Below are 24,289 nucleotides of genomic sequence, written 5' to 3' on the forward strand. Positions count from 1 at the left end.
TTTGATGGCAAATTAGTTTCTAAAATTCATAAAAAAGAATTTCAAAACAACATGTATTTACACTATTCAAGTTTACATCCAAAAAAGACCAAGTGGAACATTGTCTAAGGTCAAATAAATAGAATTAGTAATTTGACGAAAGATGATGAAATCTTTCATGTTGAGGCTGACAATTTTTGCAAGAGAATGTTAAGTAGAGGTTACCCCCAAGAAATGGCAGATAAGGTGATGGCAGAAGAAATTATGAAAAGGAACAATATAATTGTAGATAAACCAAAGGAGAAAATCTCTGTAGATTTTGCCACAGCTTTAGCATTACAGAATAGTACTGATTCTAATACTATTAAAAGTATAGTTAGAAGGAATTGGGGAATATTAAAAGGAAATAGTGAAATTATAAAGAAATTAGGAGATGAACCAAAATTTGTACAAAAAAGAGCAAAACATTTTAAAGACTTTTTTCAAAAGAAGTTAAATAAAAATAAGGCTGTGGAAGAAAAGAAAGGAATGGTAAAGTGCTTCAATTGTAATTATTGTCAATATTTATACATCAAAAGTCACGAACTTACACTTGGGAAAACTTTAGTAGAAGTCCCAGGTAGATTCACATGTAGATCTAAAAATGTTGTTTATGTATTAATATGTGTAGAATGTAGTTCCTTTTATGTAGGCAAAACAAAAAGAGAATTGTATAGGAGAATCTATGAACACCACTATGCTATTGGTAAGGGTGATGTAAAAAATGCTATGGGTAAGCATTATGTGGAAAATAGATGTAAAATTAATTTTAAATGTTTGGTAATAGGTTCAGTGCATCCTAATGTTAAAAGTATTAATGTAGAAGAAGAATTAGGGTGGTTGGAATACTGCTGGCAGGTTAGATTAAATACATGTTTTTCCTCAGGACTTAATAACAGAGAAGAATTTATTATGTATTTAAAAAGGAAGGGACTGAAGCATTAGGGATTTTAGTTAGCGGTATTTGTCAGCATTAGGCTGACTGTTGCTTTAAAACTGCTAATTCAGCTTTTAATGATTAATTGTCAGTTAAGTTTAATTGACTGCTATTTTAGTATTTAAAAAGGTTTTGTTTAAGTGTAAGCCATTAGTCTGAAGAAGTCTCCATTGCAGGAGACGAAAGTGCTTACTTTTGGCTTGTATTTTACTTGAAATATTGTCTTGAACTTGTGGATTAAATCTTGAATGTCATTTCCTGGTGCTGCCATTTTTGCTGTTTTGGATACTAATTCCCATATATGTCTATTCAAAGATATTCTCTAACTAATATTCCGCTTGCATTTCTATCCATGTTTTTAGTCTTTCTCCTACTTAAACTTGATCCCAGTATTTGACTTTTTTCTGCTCTCTTCCCTATCGCCATGTTATTGTTTTCTGTGCTATCACCCCCTTTCATATACCAATCGGTAATAGTCTTATTCCCGATTATCACATCCACCATTATGCCATGATTGTTGAACTTCTGCTTTTATTCCTGTTATCTACTGCATTTCCACTTCTACTGGCAACACTAAAATGAGTACCGTTATATCCCTACCTTCTCTAAGTTTACTTTCTCTCTGTATTATCATTTACTTCCAATCTGCTTTATATTCAGCATATAGTTCTTATCAAGCAAATTTGTAACTGTTCTTGATCATCTGTTGCTCCAAAAACCCCATTATATTTGGTCTCTATTAATATCTTCCACGCCTCTCTAGGTTTTCTCCCCTCCTATACATAGTCCCTGCTAATCTGCATTATCTGTTTCAAAAGCTTATTTTCTAGTGCATTCCAGAATGTTTCGTCTGGGTAGATGAATTGTGGAATTATGCATATCTTCAGTGCTTGTATTGACTAGTCACCATCTAAAGTTATTGCTTTCCATTTCCCTTTTCATCTTTTGATATACTTTTTCATACATATTTTTAGTGTCTCATCCACTGTCCCCCTAATTGTTATTCCTAGATATTTGATCTCCTCTGCTATCTTTCTCTTTCTTCCTTCTTCATCTTCCTCCACCTTTATATTCACCATCAAAACCTTTGTTTTTTCTTGACTTATTTTATATCTTGATCTCTTCCTGGATGTCTGCCCAATATCCCATAATTTCTCTTTCTCTGTATTTGTAATGTGTTTTAGTAATGTAAGTAATATATCATCTGTCTATAAAGAAATGTTTTCTCCTGTACTCGATTTAAATTTCACTTATATTGCTTTTTTTGTATTATTTTGACATAAGTTTTATATATATATATATATATATATATATATATATATATATATATATATATATATATATATATAAAGCAAATAATAGTGGACATCATTGTCTTGTGCCTGGCCTGATTGTAACTGCACCTGATAACTTTTTCTTTTTCTTTTTATTCTGGCTTGAGCACCCACACAGATTCTTTTAATCATTTCCATCCATTTTGTTTGGGACTTCACCTTTTCCAAATGTTTCTAATAGATAACTCCAAACCACCCTGTCAAATGCCTTTTCTGCATCATGTCATATTATTGCCATTGCTTGCCCTATTTCTGTGCCTCATGTCTATAAACAGGAGGGGTTTTATTAAGCTGCCTGTTGTCCTTCTTCCCCCTACAAATCCTGCCTGTACCCCATGTATAATTTGTGGCAATTTCTTCCCTAATCATTTAGCATGTATCATTGTAATTAATTTATAATTGTGGTTAGGCACTGATATTGGTCTATATGTGGCTGTCCATCTTTGGTCATATTATTAAATAGTATAAACTATCTCTAAAATATCTTTTTTGTGTATTTCCCACAATTTTATCAGTATTCCATCACTGCCTTGTGACTTTCCATTTGCCATTTTTCCCGTACATTCTCTAGCTCACCATTCTTTACCTTTTCAACCAATTTCTTCTATTCTTGCTCCTCCAGCTTTCTCAGCTCTGACCATTTCCATTCCTAATTATCATCTGCTTCCTCATCTGGATTGTAAAACCTCTAGTAAAATTCTTTAAACCTATCCAATATGACCTGTAATTTGAATTTTCTCTTGTCTCCGATGCCATCTCCTAGCTTATAAATCCCCATGTCCAATACTTGCTGTCTTAACCTTGTCACTAGCCCTTTCATTGCTTTAAATTAAAGTTGTTCTACCACTATTCTTTCATCCTCCCATTCTTATATAATCTTTGTAATCTCCCCCCTTCAGTCTGTGTTCCCACATTGTATTTCCCGTTCTATCTCTATTAGTTCCTTTCTTAAATGTTTATTTTTTTTGCTAACTAACTTTTCTTTTTCCTTCTGCAATCTTAGAATTTCATCCTTAATAGTTTCTTTACTTCTATCCCATCCCTCCGATATTCCCTATATAAACCTTTCTAGTACTGTCATTACTATCTCTGCCAGTTTATTTATATCTTTTTTGCTTTTCATTAAATTTCATGGTAGCCTCAAGTGGCTTTCTAACTCCCTTTCCCTTTGTCCTCCTATTGTTAGTCCTGTTAATGCATGATATGATAATATATTTGGATCTGTCTTAATTTTTCTTACTCAGTGTTCATGGTCTTTTGTTATGTGCCCCCTATCATTTATTCATCAGGTTTTATGGCTTGCTGAATAGTATGTGTACTGACTTCCAACAACTCTTCTTGAGCTGGCCTTTCTTACATCCTTCCACCCAACTGTCCACATAAATGCTGTCTTTCCCAGCTTTTAGCTTTCTACCAGGTTTTCAAAGTTCCAATAATACTCTCTGATAATTCTCCCCTCCTTCATTGGTTTCCTCATTCTTGTACACCTTTCTGCTTCTTATTTTTTAGCTGTTACATTCCAGTCTCCTATGTATATTGTAATCTCTTCCTGAAATCTCACTATCTCTGTCAAACTACTTATTTCCTTTATTTGTGCTTTAGGTGGGATATATACTTCTATTAGTGAAACTCAGATTCCTTGTGTCTTCCCTTTTATCCCTGTTGCCTTCCCTTTTTATCTCTATTCTCCCTTCTATTAACATGAGACGTGATTTTTTTTAAAGTATAACCATTTCCCTTTGCTTCCTGTTCCCCAAGAGGAACTGTCCACTTCATTATATCCTGGCTTCTGTAATTTTTTGATGCTCTTCCTTATCAAGATGCATCTCCTGTATTGTTAATACCTCCTCCTGTATTCTTCTTATATGCACCAATATTTTCTCTCTCTGTCCTATTTTCCAGTCTGTTTACATTCCAGGCTTTAATCCTTATTCCCTCTTCACCCATTTTCACTGTCGGTTTTCTTTTGTCTTTCCTCTTTTATCTATCTCGTTCTTTTTCCTTTCTCACTTTCTTTATCACTTAACTTATATTTTTGTTTAATTCCCTTCTCCTTTATTAACACCTTTTTAATCTGTTCTTCCTCCCCTCTTTTTTCAAATAACTGTTCCCCTTTAATTATATGCATGTTTACAATTCTGCCATCCTTCCACAAAGATTTCATCTGTTTACTTGGTATGGCCCTTGCTTCAACCCTGAATCTCGTTATAACTATGACTGCACTTTTCACGTTTAGGGTTCTCCACTTACCCCACACAAACTTTTTTCACTAGTCTCTCCTACCTCTCTCAGGTATACTTTTTGTTCCATTCAACCTTGCTGACTTTTTATCTTCTGACTTCCTTTTTTTATTCAACTTGTATTACTATCTTTTTGATTGCAGTGCATCTACTTCTCTCCCTCTCTTCCTGATCAATACATTCCCCCGCACATACTTCTCTGATATTTCTCTATCCAACTCATTTCAGTTAATCATGTTGTCTGTCCCCCTCCATTTATTTATATTGTTGGCTGCCCAAGGTTTCTGTTTTTTGTATTCCCTTGTAGGTGTGGCAGTTATTTAATTATATGTATATATGCATGTTCTCACATCATTTATTTAACATTTTGCTTCCCTTATTAGGGTCTTCTTATTGCCCCTCCCCAACCCCTTTCCATCCTCCACCTCTGCTGCTTATCCCTACAATCATGAGTTTCTACCTACGTTTTTCTGCATATGATATGTTGTCCCTGTTCTGCCTTCCCCTCTTCTATCTCTTGTTTATTGTGTCAGTGTTCTTTTCTGTGTCTATCTTAAAAAAATGTAGGCATTACTTTACTGCAATTATGCTTACAACAATACTTCACATTTACCTTTCAAGCAGTAGTTATCATTTAAACCTTATATTCATCATATATCCTGCCTTTACCTCCCATGCTATAAGAGTATTTGAGTTGTTCCATGTATACATACCTGCTTAAATTATTCACAACATTTTAATGCATTTGGTTATGTTATATTATTGACAATATGTTCAACCTTTCCTTTATTTTAGTTTACAGTCACTGAATGTTCTCATCAGCTTGTCCTCCCTCTTAGTTTATGCCCCTTCTTCTGCATTCAGACTTTTTTATTACTTTGACCTTCTGCCTCAGTCTCTGTTGCATTTAAATAGTGGGAATTATCTGGATTCATTTCTCTGAGTGTTAGCGTCACCCTCTCTTCACTTCTGCTCTTGTCTACAGTACTCCTCTGTTGCCATGTTCCCAACTCTCTAATTCATAGATTGACTAAGAAAGTCTAATACTTTTCTTTTAATGTATCAAACATTTTTCTCACCCCCTGTGTATAAATCCTGAAGTATCATGGATAGATCAGTCAGCAACAATATGCTCAATCTCTGCATACTTCCATGGCTGGGATGAACACATTTCTCTTCTGCCTGGTTTCTTATGAAAATATCACAGTCCACATAGATGCTGTTGTCTCCAACTTTTAGCTTTCTGCCAGGTTTCCAAAGTTCCCATAATAGTCTGTCCCTCAGTTATAAAGTCTAAAACCTTACTATTATTGGTTTCAGGATCCACGCAGTTCTTTGTGCTTATTCTATTAAAAAAATGTTCATTCTGCCTTCCTATTCATTTATACAACAGTTCCTTAATGGCTTTTTCACAGTCAGTACCTTGAAATTTCTCTGGTATACCATTAATCTTAATGTTCTTTCACCTCACCCTCTCCTCAGAGCCCATGTTGCTGGCCTCCAAGCAATCTATCCTGGCTTTTGCTAAATGATGCCTGGTTTTTAATTCCAATTTTCTGCCGCGATATCTTGTATTACTCCAGTATGCTCATTCAGTCCTTCTATTTTCCATTAGATTGTTTATCATTGACTTTTTAATATCCTTTAGCTCAAGACAGATTTTTTTGAAGAATTACCTATTCGTGCTATGTTGTCTCCACTGCTGCTTTCTCCATTTTCTCTTTTTTTCCAAATTTTATTGATTTCCTCTCCTTCCTGGTTTGTTTCATTCACCCTCATAACTGTCCTCTCCTTACTATTTCTTTTCTTAACTTTTTGTGTTTTTTTAGCAGTTTCTTCTTAACACAGTGCAGAGCTTCAAATATCTCACTGCTTTCATCACGGCACCATACTGCAAATCTCCTTAGTAATTAGTTTGTCATGATGTAAATTGGGGCCAGATGAGCAGGACCCTTTCATTAAAGAGCTGATCTACTTATATTAGCTCTTCATATTCTCTCTCAGTACTGATGATGTAAGCTCATACTTTGATTTGCTAACATGAATATTTTCATTCAGTTATCTTTTTATATTATTCAAATCTCATTTAATGAAGGTGGTAAACTTTTTGTAGGTTCTATACTTGTGCCTCTTCTTATTAAGTAAGCAGAATGCATTTATTTAACTATAAAGGCCTATTAGATTTAGATTTTGTACTAATTTTATATTTTGTACTAGTCATTAAGAACTTGTGTCACAGTGGTTTTATTGTATCCCTCCCATAAAATGTTACATTCTCATTGACATCGCTACCAGTGAATTGAAGTTCATCGTGAGACCCTGAAAATCCACCTTAGTGTAGTCATAAATTTTAATTTTACTTAAGTTTAGAACATAAAGAGGAATTGCAAATGTTGTTTTCCAGTCTGAATTATTCAGTGGTCCGATGATCATCAGATTAGAAATAAGGTGCATGTCTAGAATATGGATGCCCCTTGTTGCATTTTCACCTGCTGGAATAATTCATTAATACAGCGAAGATCTTTAAACTCAGAGGCAATGTCTAGAATATGGATGCCCCTTGTTGCATTTTCACCTGCTGGAATAATTCATTAATACAGCGAAGATCTTTAAACTCAGAGGCAAACAAAGCCTCTTTCTAAGTGTTCAGGTTTTAAAGCATAGGTTCCTAGATATTTATCCATGAGTATCTTTAGAAGCCTAGCCATCTATTGCAGTGAAGGTTTTAGCCCTTATATTTTAAGAACAAATAACATAAAACAAAAACCAAACTGCAGAGAACAAACAAAAAGGCAAGGTGGTATACTAGACCTTCCGAATTTATTGTTAGCGCTTTCGGGCGTAACAATGTATGACCTTCTTCAGACAAGAAGGTTGTACATTGTTACGCCCAAAAGTGCTATCAATAAATTTGGAAGGTCTGGTATACCACGTTGCCTTTTTGTTTGTTCTCTTAAGAACAAATAACCCAGAGGGAGCTCTAGCAGGGGTGAAATTATGGTTACCCATGCATGCATCCAGATTACATTTGTATAGTGTAAAAGAAGTACTGTGCTTTATGTGGAGAGGAAGACTATTCCGAAGATGTGTTATTTCCTGTGATAGCTATCTCTCCCTGTAACATGCTCTATTTATGTTGCAAACAAGATTGAGATCTCCTGAGTGGGTGTTTATGCCCCCACTGGACTTGCAAATATGCAGTAGATCTGATAGGATAGGATCTGCTGAGTCTCTGTACGTGAGGCAGACAATGAGAAGAGGGACAAGGCTTTGTGTCATTGTGCATAGTTTTTATGATTTATGCCCTGTGTTTTCTTAGTAAGAAGACATCATGGGTGTTCAAGTTGTGTCAAATGACTGCACAGGTACATATCAAAGGGAAACTTGTATTCAGTGATCAGCCTGATGAGTGCAGAATACAGGGGAAAGATCATATTCCTGGACCTGGATGCCATACCCTTAGGCATGTCTACTGCAATGATTGAATATAAACAACTGACTTATTGGCATGCTCAGTTAAGTCAATTAACTATTTTGTGAACTCCTAATTTGAGTGTTTAATGTAATCTATATCAGTGGCAACAGACTGTAGTACACTGACTTTTATATTGAAGGCCTCAAGCTTTGAAATTGTTATGAAGCCCAAAAAGGAATAGCTGAAAAAATCTAAGTCAGTTTGAGCTTCCACAGCAATGTGATTATTAACTTTATTCATAAGGTTTAAAAGTAAATTATTATATGAAGGTTCTTGAAAAGTTGCAAATGATATGAAAGTAATTACATAATTTGAGGGTAAGTACTTGTTTTGCTAGGTTTCTGCTGAAAAATTCTGCTTAAGGCTTTATAGTTAAGAGTTTGCTGATGGGGTATGTCCCTTACCATTTTGTTTTCTGTATTAGATTCTGTTGAAAGTTGAACTGTAGCAATGTTATTTATTTTCTTCTGTGATGAACTCATCTCTGAGGCTGAAAAAAGGATCATTTTTTTCCAAATCCACAACAATAATGGACTTAGGAAATAGGATGGATGTCTCTGATGCCACAGAAGAACTCATGTGATTAATTATTTATTTATTAACTATTTGTTCATTGGATAAGTGGACAGATCTACTGACTGTTTTCAGCCATGATCCGAGCAGAAAATATGTTGTGGTCTTTCAATCAACTATATTATATACAAAATGAATACGCAGCAAAGCTTAGAACATAAGATAGAATGCAGATAAGAAACATTAAAAGATCCAATCAGAATGAATTCAGAAAAATACATATACAAAATGCAAGCTAAGATATGCACAAAATATTGCATAAAGCATAAACTCCTATACACATATGAAATATTTGCTTATAAGATGCCACATTAATAGGGTGAGAAACATTTATTAAATGCATTCTATTATTCATGACGTGAGATGGCTAGTTACCTAACCATTTTCATGCAAGCAGTTGCAGGTAGATTCAGTAAACAGATGCCCTTTAAGTACATTTTTGAAGCTTTTAATGGTTCCTAGATATTTGATGTCAATGGGCAGGTGGTTCCAGGTAGCCGGTCTCAGTCTAGAGAAGGCTCTTTCACCTACAGCAGTTTTAAATGGAGAGTGTATTAGAGAAAAACTGTTGTCCAGTGTTGTTATGAGCACATAAGGGTTGCCTTGTAAAGGTAGATGTGAAATTGTTCAATCTCGCCCTTTGTTCTTACACACAGGTTCGGAGCCGATCCATGGCTCCGAGTCGGTCGCATCACCAGCTCCGCATCTTCAAGAAAGCTCGAGGCACAGTAATATCCCATGATCCTCAGGTGCTAACCCTCAGATCTAGTTTGCCGCTAGCAGCAGATCGCATATGAGAGGCTTGGGCCAGTATATTTTTTCTATATTCTTTCATTTAGTCAGCTTATAGCTAGTTCTTAGTGTTTAAAATAGGTTGTTTATAAGTAATTTAGTGTAGGAGTGTTATCTGAGATTGTATTTTACTCAGAATAGATAGTTTAATTTTTACTAGTTAAGGCCTGCAGTTTTTTCTGTCAGGAATGACAGTATTTTCATAGTCCTTTGTAAATATTTGCCTTAACTGTTTTTTCTTCTTGTATATATATATATATATATATATATATATATATATATATTATAGTGTGCTGTGTTTTGAATATTTCTATAATATAGTAGGTTAGAGTTAAACTGTCGGTTTATTATTATTATTATTATTATTATTATTATTATAGACATTTAAATTTTACACACATATTTATATAGTGTGTTTTTTCTAAGTGTGCTGTGTTTTTGGACATATACTATATATATTCAAAATGTCAGAGAAAGCCAAATCAGGCTTTAAGAGATGTCAGTGCGGACAGAAGATGTCCATTACTGATAACCACTCATCCTGCGTCTAGTGTCTTGGCCCTCTCCACTTGCAGGAAGACTGTTCCATTTGTCATTCCTTTAGTGGGAGGGTCATGCTGGAAAGACGCAGGAAGTTGGTTGACAGAGGGTTGCTTAAACCCGAATTTCAAGAGGCCCTGGACAAGGCTGAACAAGTGTCAAAGTCTTCGAAGGGGTCGAAGTCTTCAAGAGTGTCAGAGCCCAAGTCATCGGCTCCGAGCACCTCTTTCCAGATTTGGACGCCGGCTCCTATGACCTCGGTGCCAGGCGTCAAGCGCTTGTCTCTAATCGAGACTCAGGTCTTGGAGCCGGTGTCAGAGGTACCACCGCCTTCTATCCTTCGCTCGGTGATGGCTTCGGCCCCTTCGACCCGTTCTTCGAGGCCGCTTTCCGACTCCGATGTGGATCGAGTGGTACAGAAGCTAATGGAGAACTCGGCTCTGTCCAAATTAATTGAGGTTTCATCCCAGCTGGTTTCGAAACTCGAGACTATTCCTGTCCCTTCGACACTTCCTCCTCCGAGACCCGTCGAGTTATCGGAGCTAGAAATCAAAGAACCGATGATCGTAGAGCCTTTGGTGCCGAAGCCTCCAGTAGCGCTATCGGCCCCATTGACCCCAACTCCTTCGGAACCAGCCAGAGAGTCTCGGAGCCGAAGATCTTTCCTGGGTTCCGGGGGGGGACAGTCGAACCAAGATGTAGGTGCCGACTCTTCCCCTCGGTGCCTCGGCTCAGATCAGTTCGGATCCGTCCTTGGTGTAGGAGCCCGTGGTTCCGATTCCAGAGAAACGACCACCATCTTCGGATCGGGTCGGATCCTTGGATCGGGGCACCGGTGCCTTCGACATCATAAGGAAGGTCTTGTCGGATCAGACACATACATCATCAGTCTCTTCTTCTCCTTCCCCGAAAGGCCCGCATTCTGCTTCTGTGCCTTCGGTCCCTACCAAGCGTCGAGACCCAATGCCTCAGACAGCTCCACAGGGCGACCCTGGTTCCTCGGATGCATCCCCAGAAGCCCCCGCTGAGGTTGTTCCGAGGAAATGATTGTGCAAGAGGAGGCACATTGATTCCCCCCAGGAATCTCTCACATCTGATACCGATTTGGATGAAGCAGAAGGGTCCCCACGGTCCCCCTCTGAAGATGTCTCGTTTGCGGACATTTTGGAAATCCTGAAACAGAGGGGAGACTGGCATACCCTTACCCCTTCTGTGGATGAATCGGTCTTGCTGAAGGCGTTTGGGGCTCAACCTTCTACCTCCTGTGTGACCCCGCCATTTGATGAACTCATGGATCTAATAGCCCGGAGGGCTTGGGAAACACCCGATACAGTGGAACCAGGTCCCCTGCAAGCCAAACAAATACATGACGGCCCCCCAAGACAAATCTTACCTTACAAAAGGAGTTCCTGTGGAAACTATGGTGGTGGCGGCGGCCACTAAGAAGGAGATGTCTGAATCATCTTCCTCTGTCCATCCCCCTAATAAGGATTCCAGGACAATGGACAGGTATGGGAAGTGAGTATTTAGTTCTGCGACTTTTTCCATATGATCGCTCAACTACCTTATGCATTTCACGCGTTTACAGAGAGATCTCATTAAGGAACTGGGAGATACTCTCCAGGGAAACACAGATGCTGCTGTCGCCGAGAAAGTGACAGTGCAACTTAACACCCTAAATTCTATAGTGAACTCATCCATGAGGCTGATTTCGTACGCAGCCGAAGGGTCAAGTAGAGCGGCAGCTTCAGCGATCGCCCTAAGGAGGCAATCCTGGTTGTGCTTATGCTCCTTTGCGGAAGCCTTCAAGTCTTCCTTTGCCAATGCCCCCTTTGATGGTGCCTCCTTGTTTGGGCCCAAAGTAAAGGAGACTCTCACGAGGTGTGAGCAAGAAGGGAAGACCCTGTCTGCCGTAGGGGTCCATTTTTCCGCCCCATCTAGACCCTACCCCAAAGGGCAACGAGGTGGAAAAATGTGGTTCCGAAAGACTCAGGGATCCTTTCAGCCCACCCAAAGTGAGGCCCCCTCCAGAGGCAGAGGAGGGGGAAGAAATGGAAGACGCCGCCCAGCCGGCAGAGGGGGGTCCGCAAAATCAGGGCGACAGAGATACCTTCTCTGGGAAGCCCTTCCAGCACTCCTGAGTGCAGGCCCGACTGTCCTTCTCTGGAGGCAGTTGGGGTTCGCTTGGCGCTATACCCAGAGGCCTGGCTAAATCTTACATCAGATTCCTGGGTAAAAAGCATAGTTACCAGAGGCTACAACATTCCATTCATCAGAATGCCACCCAACCCCAAAAATCTCCCAGACGTTCCACCCAGTCTGTGAGACCAGGCAACAGTGGAGATAAGAAGGTTGCTCGAAAACAGAGTCATCCAACCAGTCCCGGTGGAACAAATAGGATCCGGAACTTACTCACTTACTTTTTAGTTCCAAAGAAAACAGGGGACTGGAGGCCAATTTTGGACCTCAGCAAACTAAATGCCTTCGTGAAAAAGGAAAAGTTCTGGATGGTCACGCTACAGTCAATCCTTCCTTTTCTGCAGGAGGGCGACTGGATGTGCTCTATAGATCTCAAAGACGCGTACTACCATATCAAGATGGCCAGGGCGTCCAGAGATCATCTACGCTTCCGGCTGGGAGCCAGTCATTTTCAGTTTCGCGCTCTGCCCTTTGGTCTCACCTCAGCCCCCAGGGTGTTCACCAAATGCATGGCAGTAGTAGCGTCTCACCTGAGACGAAGGGGATTCCGGGTGTTTTCCTTATCTAGATGACTGGCTCCTATCCGCCACCACCGAGTATAGTCTTCTGCAAGCCAGGGATTACACCATCAACCTCTGCTCCTCTCTAGGCATGATGGTGAATTTTGGAAAGTCTGTCTTATCGCCGTCACAGCGTATCTTATTTATAGGAGCACAGCTAGACACTTCCCTGGCTCGAGTTACTCTCCCCCCACCAAGAGTGTCAGACCTCAGACATCAAATTTCGGTCCTTCTCCAAAGCAAGAGAGTTCCTGCGCGACAAATATTAAGAGTACTAGGCTTCATGGCAGCCTCCCTTATCGTAGTCCCCTTAGGCAGGATGTATATGAGGATTCTTCAGTGGATGCTATTCGCTCAGTGGCATAACATCAGAGTTGGCATGCTGAAAGAATCACAATCAAAATTAGAGTCAAAGCAAGGTATGTAGACAGAAAGGAATGAAGTGATTAAGTTATATGACCTGACAGATAGCAGTTCAGTTTCCCTGAATTCTTGAAATGTGGTTTTATTTGTGAATGTTAATGAGATAAGAGGAATGATCTTTAAGTAAAGAAGGGAAAGATTCCCACAGTTTGGTACTGTGATGCCCGTGCACTGGCCCAGCAATCAAGGAGCCTCAATCCTCACCACTAACACCAGTGAGGGGCGTCCACATAGGGGAGGATAAGAAATACACACACACAGTAAAGTACAATTTCCCTTAAGAGCACACAGAGATCACAGTCAGTCTGGGGCTGGTTTATCCCTTTCTCTCCAGATCCCCAATAAGACTCCCCACTGGCACAACTATAGGGTCCAGATCTCAGCCTAGTGGGCAAGCTAAAACCTCCAGCACACTCTCTGTCCAACCAGTGCTTTGTGCCCCTGCCCAGGTAGATGACACACACACACTTTGAGATAAGAGTTATATACAACCACACAGACACTCCTGGGGAAGGCTGGCACAGGTTCTCTAGCTGTGCCCCTTTTACCCAGACTATATGGTAGAAATCACTGCCACCACCCACTAATATTTATCAGCTACTAAAAGGCCCTTATAAAAGGGTGTTCAATTATACTGTGCAATATTATTATCCAAATGGTAAGTGTAACTGAACAGTCAAGGTTTATTTGGAATGGCTTTGTACAGTATCACTATATACATGCAATGTACTATAGATCTTAAATTATCTTACTACACAGTGCTAGTCAAGAGTTCAGAGATTACAGAGAAATGCTTAAAATAATACAGTAGAAAATTTCTGACATTAATACAGAAAAAAACAATCTAATCTTCCTATTTCCCAGCTATATCTAAGAAAAAACATAGTTCTAAAATAAACTTACATATAGATCAAAGCAGTGCTGGTGATTTTGGATGTTCTGAAGACAAATACCAAATGCTCTGATTCTCTCTCTCTCTCTGTCCTTAAATTGATAACACAGTACCACTGACTCATTTCAGATGACATCATTATTCTCTGTTTCCCGGACTAACAGAAGCTCAGCATGTAACAGCCCTTTTGATCTTGCATCTAGTCAGGATGCTACAGCAATAAAAGACATTATACATGCAAATTCCAGCAATTAACTCTGGTCTCAAAACAATAGCCAGAATTCCTTCATCCAGACATCTCGGCTTCGGGTTTAAGATAAAAAAAATTATACAATGCTTGACTTATCAGCTTTCCTCCAGCAAAGTGCAGTGTAGTTACATTTTTGAAATTCAACATTTAACAAAGAGAACAAACATGTGGCTTACATTATGTAATGTCTTTCGGCTTTTCCCAGTTTGGGGTCGCCACAGTGGAACTCCGGTCCACTAATGATTGGCAGTGGATTTTTATGGTGCCGAGTTGCCAGCCCAATGCCCAACCTTCAAAGAAGGCACACCCATTCACGCATGCATTTACCTGCATGTCTTTAAACTTCACTCAACCATGGGGAGGACATGCAGACTCCACACAGAAGCCGCTCCAGCCAAGAATTGAATGGGAGAACCTCTTGCTGTGAGGCGACAACGCTAACCGCTGCACCACCACGGCCTAAGCATGTGGCTTACATTAATATTTACAAATGACAGAATTATCTACAAAATTCTATCTGGCTAGGCTGGCAGCCTTCACATATCTTCACAGGTACCAAGGACTAAGAAAGCATGAGAAAGGTTCTGTGGTGTTTGAGTATAGCCAAGAACAGTGATCATGTACAGAAAGATCTTTTTTATCTTACAGGAGAGAACTCATCTCCCTATATGTTATATAAGGACGTTTTGTAAAAGGATTCTGCATACAGCAGCCTAGACAATTGATGCTTTCTTTGTGTGGAACCAGGGGCTTCTGTGTCTTTTATTGAGAAAGTGATAGTCAAGTACAAAACAGAAAAAAAATAGCATTCTCATGGCCACATATTGACAAGAGAGACCCTGGAAGTCACTATTTCTCCCAATGATATTTTAAACCCGTGTGAAATTGGCCCTAAATCTCAGATTTGTTATCCCAGCAGCAAAAGAGCAAAATACTTTATTAGAACCTACAACATGGATGACTGGTCACTGATTCCTGGAAGGACAAATTTATCATAAGGAGTCAGGGAGGTCATAAAATAATCCAGAAAGCCATCTAGAAGTAAATCATACTTTAGAAATTAGTATAAATTCACATTATAGATTTGGAATAAAAAATATGAGCATCGTTCCTGTCTGTGTTGTTTCAAATTCTAGACTATTTGCACTCCCTGTATTAGTCAGTTGTTTCTTAGTTTATGTACTGCAGGCAGGTAGGTAGACTGGACCCACTGACACAGTTTCCAACAATCTTGTTATAACAGCAAGGTAAGGCAATAAGATAATGGAATTTTAATATGCAATAGTACACAGAGTGGTACATAATTCTGTATTTTGTGGACAAAATTTATTAAAATACTTACATTTAATTAAAATAAAAATAGAGTACAGTAAACACATGGAGCATCAGTGTGTGTCTGCTTGTCCTGTTTTCCTTCACAGCCATCATCTGCTGCACATATTCACCACCTGTATCAGTTATTCAATGTGCTATCCTCACCCCACTCCATCCACTATGTCTTGTATATTATTTGTGGATGTAGACTTTGTGCATTGTAACACAGTCCTCTCTATTTGAGTTACGTACCAGGGAACCTAGTTTAAGCATACCTCTCAACTGTACAGGTTTTTGCAGAATGTCCAAATTTTTGCTTCTTATTTTTGGTCTGTTTTTCATAAAATTGTGATTTTCTGGCAAATTAGTGGCAAATCATTAAAAACTGAAGTTAGAAAATAATGACAGGTATATGAATTTCAGACTCCATACTCTTCAGAAAATTCATGCTAATGCAAAACCTGTTATTTTATGAACTTTCTAAGTTTGTAAGAGCAATATTTAAAAATTATCCCCTATTTTTGGGCCTTTGTCCCACTTTTATTATTGGCTTTGTCCAGGTTTCTTGCTCTAAGAAGTTGATAGTTATGAGTTCAAGTCATACTACATTTGGGTGGGCTTCTGCTGGCTGTACCTTTGCCATCTTTTCTGTCATTCATTATTACAACCTTTCCTGTGCTCCCCACCCCTGATGTAAGCAGGTTTCTCTGGAACCCCATCAAAAAATAAAAGTGTCTTATAGTTATCCACTTTAACTGTGCACCAGTCAATAGCTTATGTACTCTTACCACAGCAGACCTTCCACACATCTGTAATCTATAGACCAATGTAGTAATTTACTGATAAGATTAATCACAAATCTCCACATATTCCCCATCCCCCTGTCAGGGGGTATTTGTAGAGCAACCTACAATGGCCGACGTATCCTTGTCACAGTGGACTTAGAATAGTGTCTCCCTCTGTAGACCAATATACACATCTTCTGTGTGATCCACAAGCAATTCCAGAAAAACAACTGACAACATGATGAGTACTGCAGTGATGGCAGCTGTTTGTATAATACAGTTTTAGGGCTCATTGCATATGCTAATGAAGACCCAAAATTATATAAGCAGTGAAGTGCAACCCAACTAAGTAACCAAACAAAACCAGTTCCCCCAAATGGACTAAAAACACATTTATAAAAAAGACAGAACACAATAGTTAAGCATTTTATTCCTACATTATACAAAGACTTCTTCAGAATGTTGAACTCCCATCTTCATTCATTTAAATAACCTTTGCTAAGTGATGAAATCATCCCTTAATTACAAACATCTTGAAACCACAGTACATATAAAATACAAGTATCTAAAGAATACAATAAGACTCCATATAACATATCAATAATACAGTAATTAATTCATTAAATACAATATTATGTTATAATTTTAATTGCTTCAACCTCAGCACACTTTCATTGGAAACAGTTTCATTTTCACTCAATCACTGAACCTGATTGACTTCTTCGAATCAGTCTCCAGAGCCGTGGACAAGGATAAGGTGGTCCACACAACCTATCTGGACCTCGCCAAGGCCTTCGACACCATCCCCCACTCTGGAATCATAGATAAACTTACTAAGCTGGGCATTAATCCCTACATCACTCGATGGGTTGCCAACTGGCTTACTGACAGAACCCACACTGTAAAAGTAGCCGACTCCAAATCTAGCTCCAGAAAAGTGACAAGTGGAGTACCTCAGGGTCCAGTCCTTGGACTGCTCTTGTTTGGCATCTATTTCTCTGAAGTACAGACCAACACTAAAGGACTCTGGCTAACAAAGTTCGCAGATGACTGCAAACTGGGCACCATTATTGAATCCCCAAATGATGTGGATATTCTACAAAAGGGTTTTACAGAAACAGATGCTTGGTGCCAGAGCCATGGGCTCAAGCTCAATGCCAAAAAATGTATAGTTATCCCCTTTGGGAAAAAACATGTACCTGTGAATTACCACATAGGTCGCAGTACACTAAACACTGAAAGTGTGATAAGAGACTTAGGGACACAGGTGGACAGTGGTCTCACCTTCGATAACTACATCGCTACAACAGTCAGGAAGTCCTTCTATGTGGCACACCTCATCACTAAGGGCTTTTCATCCAGAAAAAAGGAGGTCATTGTCCCACTGTACTTATCCCTCATTAGACCCATTATAGAATACAATGCCCCATTTGGTATGTACCTCTCAAGACATCTGCAACAACTGGAAAGGCCGCAGAAATACCTCATTAAAAGAATCAAAGGCCTAAAGCAGATGCCCTATGCTGACCATCTAAAAAAACTCCACCTATACTCTGTCGCATATCGTCTACTCAGAGGCAATCTCTGCTTAACATACAAGGCCATGTCAAACCCAGAGCTGTTGGACATGCTACACTTAAAGAAATCCAAATCCCTCAGAGACACATGCTCCAGGGATCTAAACCTTGTCATCACAATGAACAAAACATGCTGGAGGGATAGGTTCCTGACCCAGAGACTCCCCAGACTCTGGAATAGACTGCCCATACATGTCAAGCAGAGCACCTCTTTGGCCCTCTTCAAAAGGAACCTTGATGATTGGATGGTAGATAGAAAATTCACCCCGGGGATCACGTCAGTCACCATGCTAGACAGGGGTCCAGGGAAGTAAATACTGTAGGAAGAAATAGCCAGGGAATTGTTATGGCTAGGCTTGTATAGGCCCTAGGGCCGATAGCCTATTACCAACCTATGAACCTATTTAATCCTGGATATTTATCAGCACACATTACCCGCTGCCATTTTACTTTAAAACTTCCAATTTAAATTTCCAAGGACCACCTCTGACTTCAACATGAATACCATCAAGTGTCTAAAATTTAAAATAATGACCAGAAAATTCCTGCACATGTTTACCCAATACACTTTTCTTATTATTATTATTCCAAGTTATATCATATGTATGTTAATAAATACATTCTTTTAACACTCTTTCAGTTTTACCAATATAGTATCCAGGACACATTTGGCATACTGCTATGTAGACCACCCCCTTTGAGCTATAATTATAACAAGTTGTCTGATTAATCCATTCTTTCTCATTTACCCTAATCGTATCACCCTCTAAAATACATTTACATTGAGCACACATACCACATTGAAAGTGCACTTTTTATCTCCCCTACTATAGCCCACATTACTTATACAACTTTCCAACGTGTTCTTAAAATTTCTATCCCTCCTGAACATAATCTTGGGTCAGGGTCCAAAAATGGTACTCATTTCATCATCAACCCAAAAATATTCCAATTATCAGTTAAAATCTTCCTCACATCTTTTGCATGAACATTATAAGTTGTAAGGAGGGCCTTACATACATTATCTTTTTTAATAGCACTGATGTTTCCATTTTCTTGTGCTAACTCCATCTCTTTTTGTAAGCACTTCATTAGTCACTTGCTCAATTAAACTATGGTGGTAACCTCTAGATAAAAACACATTTTTTAACTTGTTGATTTCATCCAGAAACATGCTATGATCGGACAGCATTCTTGCTGCTCTTACCATTTGTCCCTTTACTATACCTTTTTTCTGATGGAAGGGATGGCAGCTTGTAAAATGTAGCATAGTATTAGAATACCTAACTTTTCTATAAATACTAGAGATAAAACATTTCTTATTCGCATCCTTCGATAGGCTAACATCCAAAAATGAAACTATTATTTATACGTTGCTTTCCTTGTTGCAGATTGCAAATGCTATAAAGTAAGTAATTTAATTTCTAGAACTGTATTTTTTGTCCATTTTGTTTTAAATATGTATTATCTTTTTAGGTTTCTGCCATTACTGGGTCTACATTTACTGTATGAAATTCACTAGAAACAAACCTTTGACAGCAGTATTTCCATGGAGAAATAAAAAAAGTTTCTTTGACTATGAAGTACTTCCCTAATATATGGCACCTCTACAGGTGGTTAAGGTGAAATTCCTGGAGTATTGGTTGCTAGAAATAAAAGATGCCAAGGAGCATAATGTCGGTTGCTGTTTTCCATAGGAAATAATTGCTGGTGCGATTTCTAAGTTTACACAGGCATTGATTTCCTTATTTTGAGAGATTTCCCTGTTCTTTCAGCTAGTGCAATCATGGAGCTGATATACATAAGTTTGGGAGGTGGGGGTGGCGCTTGCTCCCTACAAAAATGTTTGAAGTTAACTTTTTTTTTTGCCCCTTGTGTTTCAGACATTACTTTTTGGCATTTCTAATGTGTGCAGTTTTGCAATTTGGCAATATATACTAGAGCCAGTGTTCATAATGTGCTTTTCAGGCTTTTCATCATTATAAAATAAAAATGAGTCATATAGATAACATTCACATGAATCTTCATTACACATTTAAGCTACCATTGGAATCATACAAAACCCAGATATAACATATCTGTGTTGCAGTATATTGCTAGGAATAAGCAAAGTGATACTGAATCCAGATTTGTGTTGGGGTATAGCTTTTTGTATACTGAAGTACAATATTTCATCTGCAGAAAATATAGTGTAGCAACAGCATAATTTCTTTCTCTGAATGTTCCGTATCTATACATTTTTTGTGCTTTATCTAAAATGTTTTAACATCCAAATCTTATAATTATTATGTGAAATACTATACTTAAATTCCATTCCTTGGTGACCTACATATGACTTCGCATTCTCCCCATTGCCTGCTCATCTGCATTTGTTCAAGATCACTGAACAATAAGAAAAGAAAAATGCATGCAAAATCTATCTTGTGTGCATTACTGATGTAGTTATAAAGAAAGGCAAAAGAGACCAAACGCATGCATTGACATGTATGTATGTTATGTGTGGACAAACAACATGTATGTGTAATGTGTATATATGTGTTTTTGAATGCTACTACTACTTCACGTTTTTTATTTTCATTTCAAGTGTCATTTTGAAAATAATATTCAGACAAATTCATGGGTCATTAGTTGCAGTATTGTATTTAAACAAAACATAGTTGTCTGGAATGCTTTCAGAAATGTGGTGTCTGCTGTTAGAAATAACAGAGAAATGATTGTATGAAGTAAATAAATGTGACAATGGATTGCAATGTGAATCATTCTTCTGTGACATTTTGCTTAACTTTCACTGTCTTTTAATGTATCCATGTTATTTGTCTGATGTTTTATGTGCAGTGCATAACATGCATTAAAACTGTATGAACATTATTTGATACAGTATAATATATGTATATACATATATATATATATATATATATATATATATATATATATATATATATAAAATACAGTATAATATATATACCTTTATAATTATAAATAGTTAATAGATAATAAAAATGACCCATACAATTCCAGAATTTGATATCAATTAATGATACGTCCAGTTTAAGACTTTTAATTAAAAACATTTTATATGTTTAATATATAACATACCAATCAGTAATATGTCCAATGGTAAAGCTGTGCTGCATTCATACCAGTACATATTATTTTGAGAAATACTTATACTGTAAGAACATTCACATACATATTTCTAATCATGGTATAGGTACTTACTATAAAAAGGGAAACAATGCACTGTATAGAGTGCTAAACTATATTAGCTTGCACTGTGCTGCACTCTGCTATATTACACTTTGCTAGTATGCTAAAAGTTCAAAATGCTTATGGTGGTAAAAGATGCTGAAATCCTTACATACTTTTTGTTTTCTTTCTGATTGAAAAACATGACAGTTGAAAGGCATCCACAGCAACAAGATGACCAGCCTGTCAAGTCCATTCAAAAATCAGAAGCTTTTATTCTTTACCATCACTGCAGTTTCGAATTCCTATCCTGTCACAACACTTCAACCTTCCAAGTTCAGTTATAGCACATGCAAACTAAATATGCAAACATCTTCCTTAGTGAGTTGCTATAAACATTAATATGTTCATTTTTGTTTGCTTCTTTCATCTAGATTTGAGAAGAAAGGCTCCTTGTTCCAGCTGCAAAAGCTGAATTTCAGCCCACAGCAAGCAGTTGGGGTACATGAAACCTTGGATGAGAGTGGAAGCACAGAGCATCTTGGTCACTTCCTTTGGTCTCTGCCAGTAGTCCCAAAAGGCTGTGAGACTAAATAAAAATAAATCTATCCTCCGAGCCAGAGCAATTGCAGCCTTTCAAACAAATAATTTCAGAGGACTATATTACATTTTGGAAAGTATTGATTTACTAAGAAGTCTCATACCAAGCCTCAGGCACCGTGGTTAGAAGCACATTATCATGAAGCTGAGAAGTTAAGAGGTAGACCTGTAGGTCCAGCAGACAAGTACACAGTGAGAAAGAAGTTCTCTTTGCCTAAGACCATCTGGGATGGAGAAAAGAGGACTCATCGCTTCAAGGAAAGAACAAGACATTTATTAAGAGAGTGGTACCATGAAGATCTTTATCCAAACCCAGACAAAACATATGTGCTTGCCCAAGCTACTAGTCTGAACTCAACACAAGTAGATACGTGGTTCAAAACTCATACACAGCGATACAGGGCAACTGCTACAAAACAGGTTTGTGTCTGTTTCCTAACTCTTACTTATATTATTTCTCATACATTTATAAACTAACATTTTAAACCTAAGAAATATACTGTGTCTAGGTTTAATGGTATATTGCCTGAATATGTTTAGTGCTGTTTTATATATATATATAACTGAGTGCCTGATATGTTGATTTAAAATATGTAAGTTTTTCTGTCAAATTATAATGTAATTTGAAATACATATTGAAGGATATGAACCATTCATGTTATATTTTGAATTTGTAAAATTCCAAAAATTGATATTCTGAGCATGAGATATCTGAAACATATATTCATTAAAAAGTAATATTGAGTAAATATGTGGTACCACACTGTGAATTTAGTGATATAAATACGTTCACGGGACATGATAAAATGACTATATTATATTAGTTGTGATCCTAGGAATGTTTACTATTTTAAATTATGCATATCACATCATATTATAGATATCACAGTGTTACTAAATGATTTTATTTGTATTTCATAGAATATTATTATGCTGTTTACTGTTTGATGTTGTTATAGGTAACACAGCATCATGTTAATTATATCAAATAAATAGAACTTGCCACTGGCTATTAAATTCATATTTTTCTTCAGTAATTGAAGATCTTGCAAATACACATGCCAATAAAAATGTGTATTTTCTTGATGGTATTATCTTTGGTCTGAATGGTTTAAACTCCTGTAGATGTACAAATATTCTGAGAGGATGCATATGTATTCATTTATTCTTTATATTAGATACCAAAGCTGTTTCCTTATTGACACTCGCTGTGTTATAAAATGCTACATAGCTAACTTGTTATCCTGCTCATGGTATACTGTTGTCAAACCAGTAAAAATTGTTTGCTGTCATATTTTATTAAATGTATTCATTTATTAAACGTATTCAGATTCATAATCTGAGTAATATTTCATAAAAAGAAACAACAAGACTAAGGGGCTTTACATTTTAAAATCAAACACTATAAAATGTTATGTGCTTAAACTAATTTTATTGTAACGTAGATTATTATCTGTGTTCAGTACATACATTCAGTTTTGTGTTGTAATACTATTTTATTTGCAAGTTTGGAATCTGTATTGCCTATTGAAACAAACAAAATAATATAGATATCTTTAAATAATGTTTGTCTTGTATAATACATATAACTTTATTAATGATAAATGCCCCAGGCAATTTGCAGTTATATGTCTGATTTTAATTTTGGAAAGTAATACTTCAGTTGCTCAGGACATACAAACAGACAGACACGCACACGCAAGTGAACACTCATGTTCATACACAAATACACACATATCTATATACATATCTACACACACACACACACACACACACACACACACACACACACACACACACACACACACACACACACACACACACACACTTTTTTTAATGCCATGGTATAAATGGAAGAATAAGTATTTGTTTGAAATATGTAATTATGTTTGGTTTTCATTCAGAACAGTAGAGTTGGTACTTGGCTATAGTCTCAGAGACTGTGTAGAGACCTGCTTCCATATTAGAGCTGCATAGCATCTGAATGCATTTCTTCAACAGCTGCCTTTGCTATTACTATCTTTAGATGCTCATTCCTGTGCCTGACACACTTAGGGAACATACCAGAGACTGTAGACAAGGTGCTGAATGCCTCAGAAAATAACCCAGAAACATATTCTTCTCAGTATCATGGGGCCACCGTTCTGCTGAAGGAATGATACATATTAGCTTTTAAGTTAGGATAAGGCTACTTTCAAGAAGATACTCATGCATGTTTCACCCAGTGTCATTGATATCACATGAGATATGACCACTGTAAACACTGATGGGTAGGTGTAGCTTTTATTTAACAGATTATCGTTTTATGTAATAAAATGTGTACAGCAACTTTTATTTTTAATCCAGTTGTGTAATCTGTGGACGGTTATGGAGAAATTTCTGTTAACCACCTGAATGATAGAGAAGTCCTATATACATAAAATATATGGCATTTTTTATGTTTGAAAAAATTGTTATATATAATATGGGGAAAAGAAGCAAAAATGATATAGCAAGCACATATAGCATACAAAAAGGAAGAACTTCTAAAAATATCGCAAACTGAAAAACATATTACAAATTTTAAAAAGCTATTGGCAGCCTTTTTTGTATGC

At 37.4% G+C, this 24,289-nt stretch overlaps 1 pseudogene; it reads left to right on the forward strand.

Annotated features, from left to right (window-relative positions):
- The first annotated feature begins 213 nt into the window (after positions 1–213).
- LOC122803900 lies at positions 214–22,257 on the forward strand (annotated as a pseudogene).
- The last annotated feature ends 2,032 nt before the right edge of the window (positions 22,258–24,289 follow it).

The sequence above is a fragment of the Protopterus annectens genome, chromosome 6.part0 (assembly GCF_019279795.1).
Source record: "Protopterus annectens isolate FY-2018-M chromosome 6.part0, PAN1.0, whole genome shotgun sequence".
Lineage (NCBI taxonomy): Eukaryota > Metazoa > Chordata > Ceratodontiformes > Protopteridae > Protopterus > Protopterus annectens.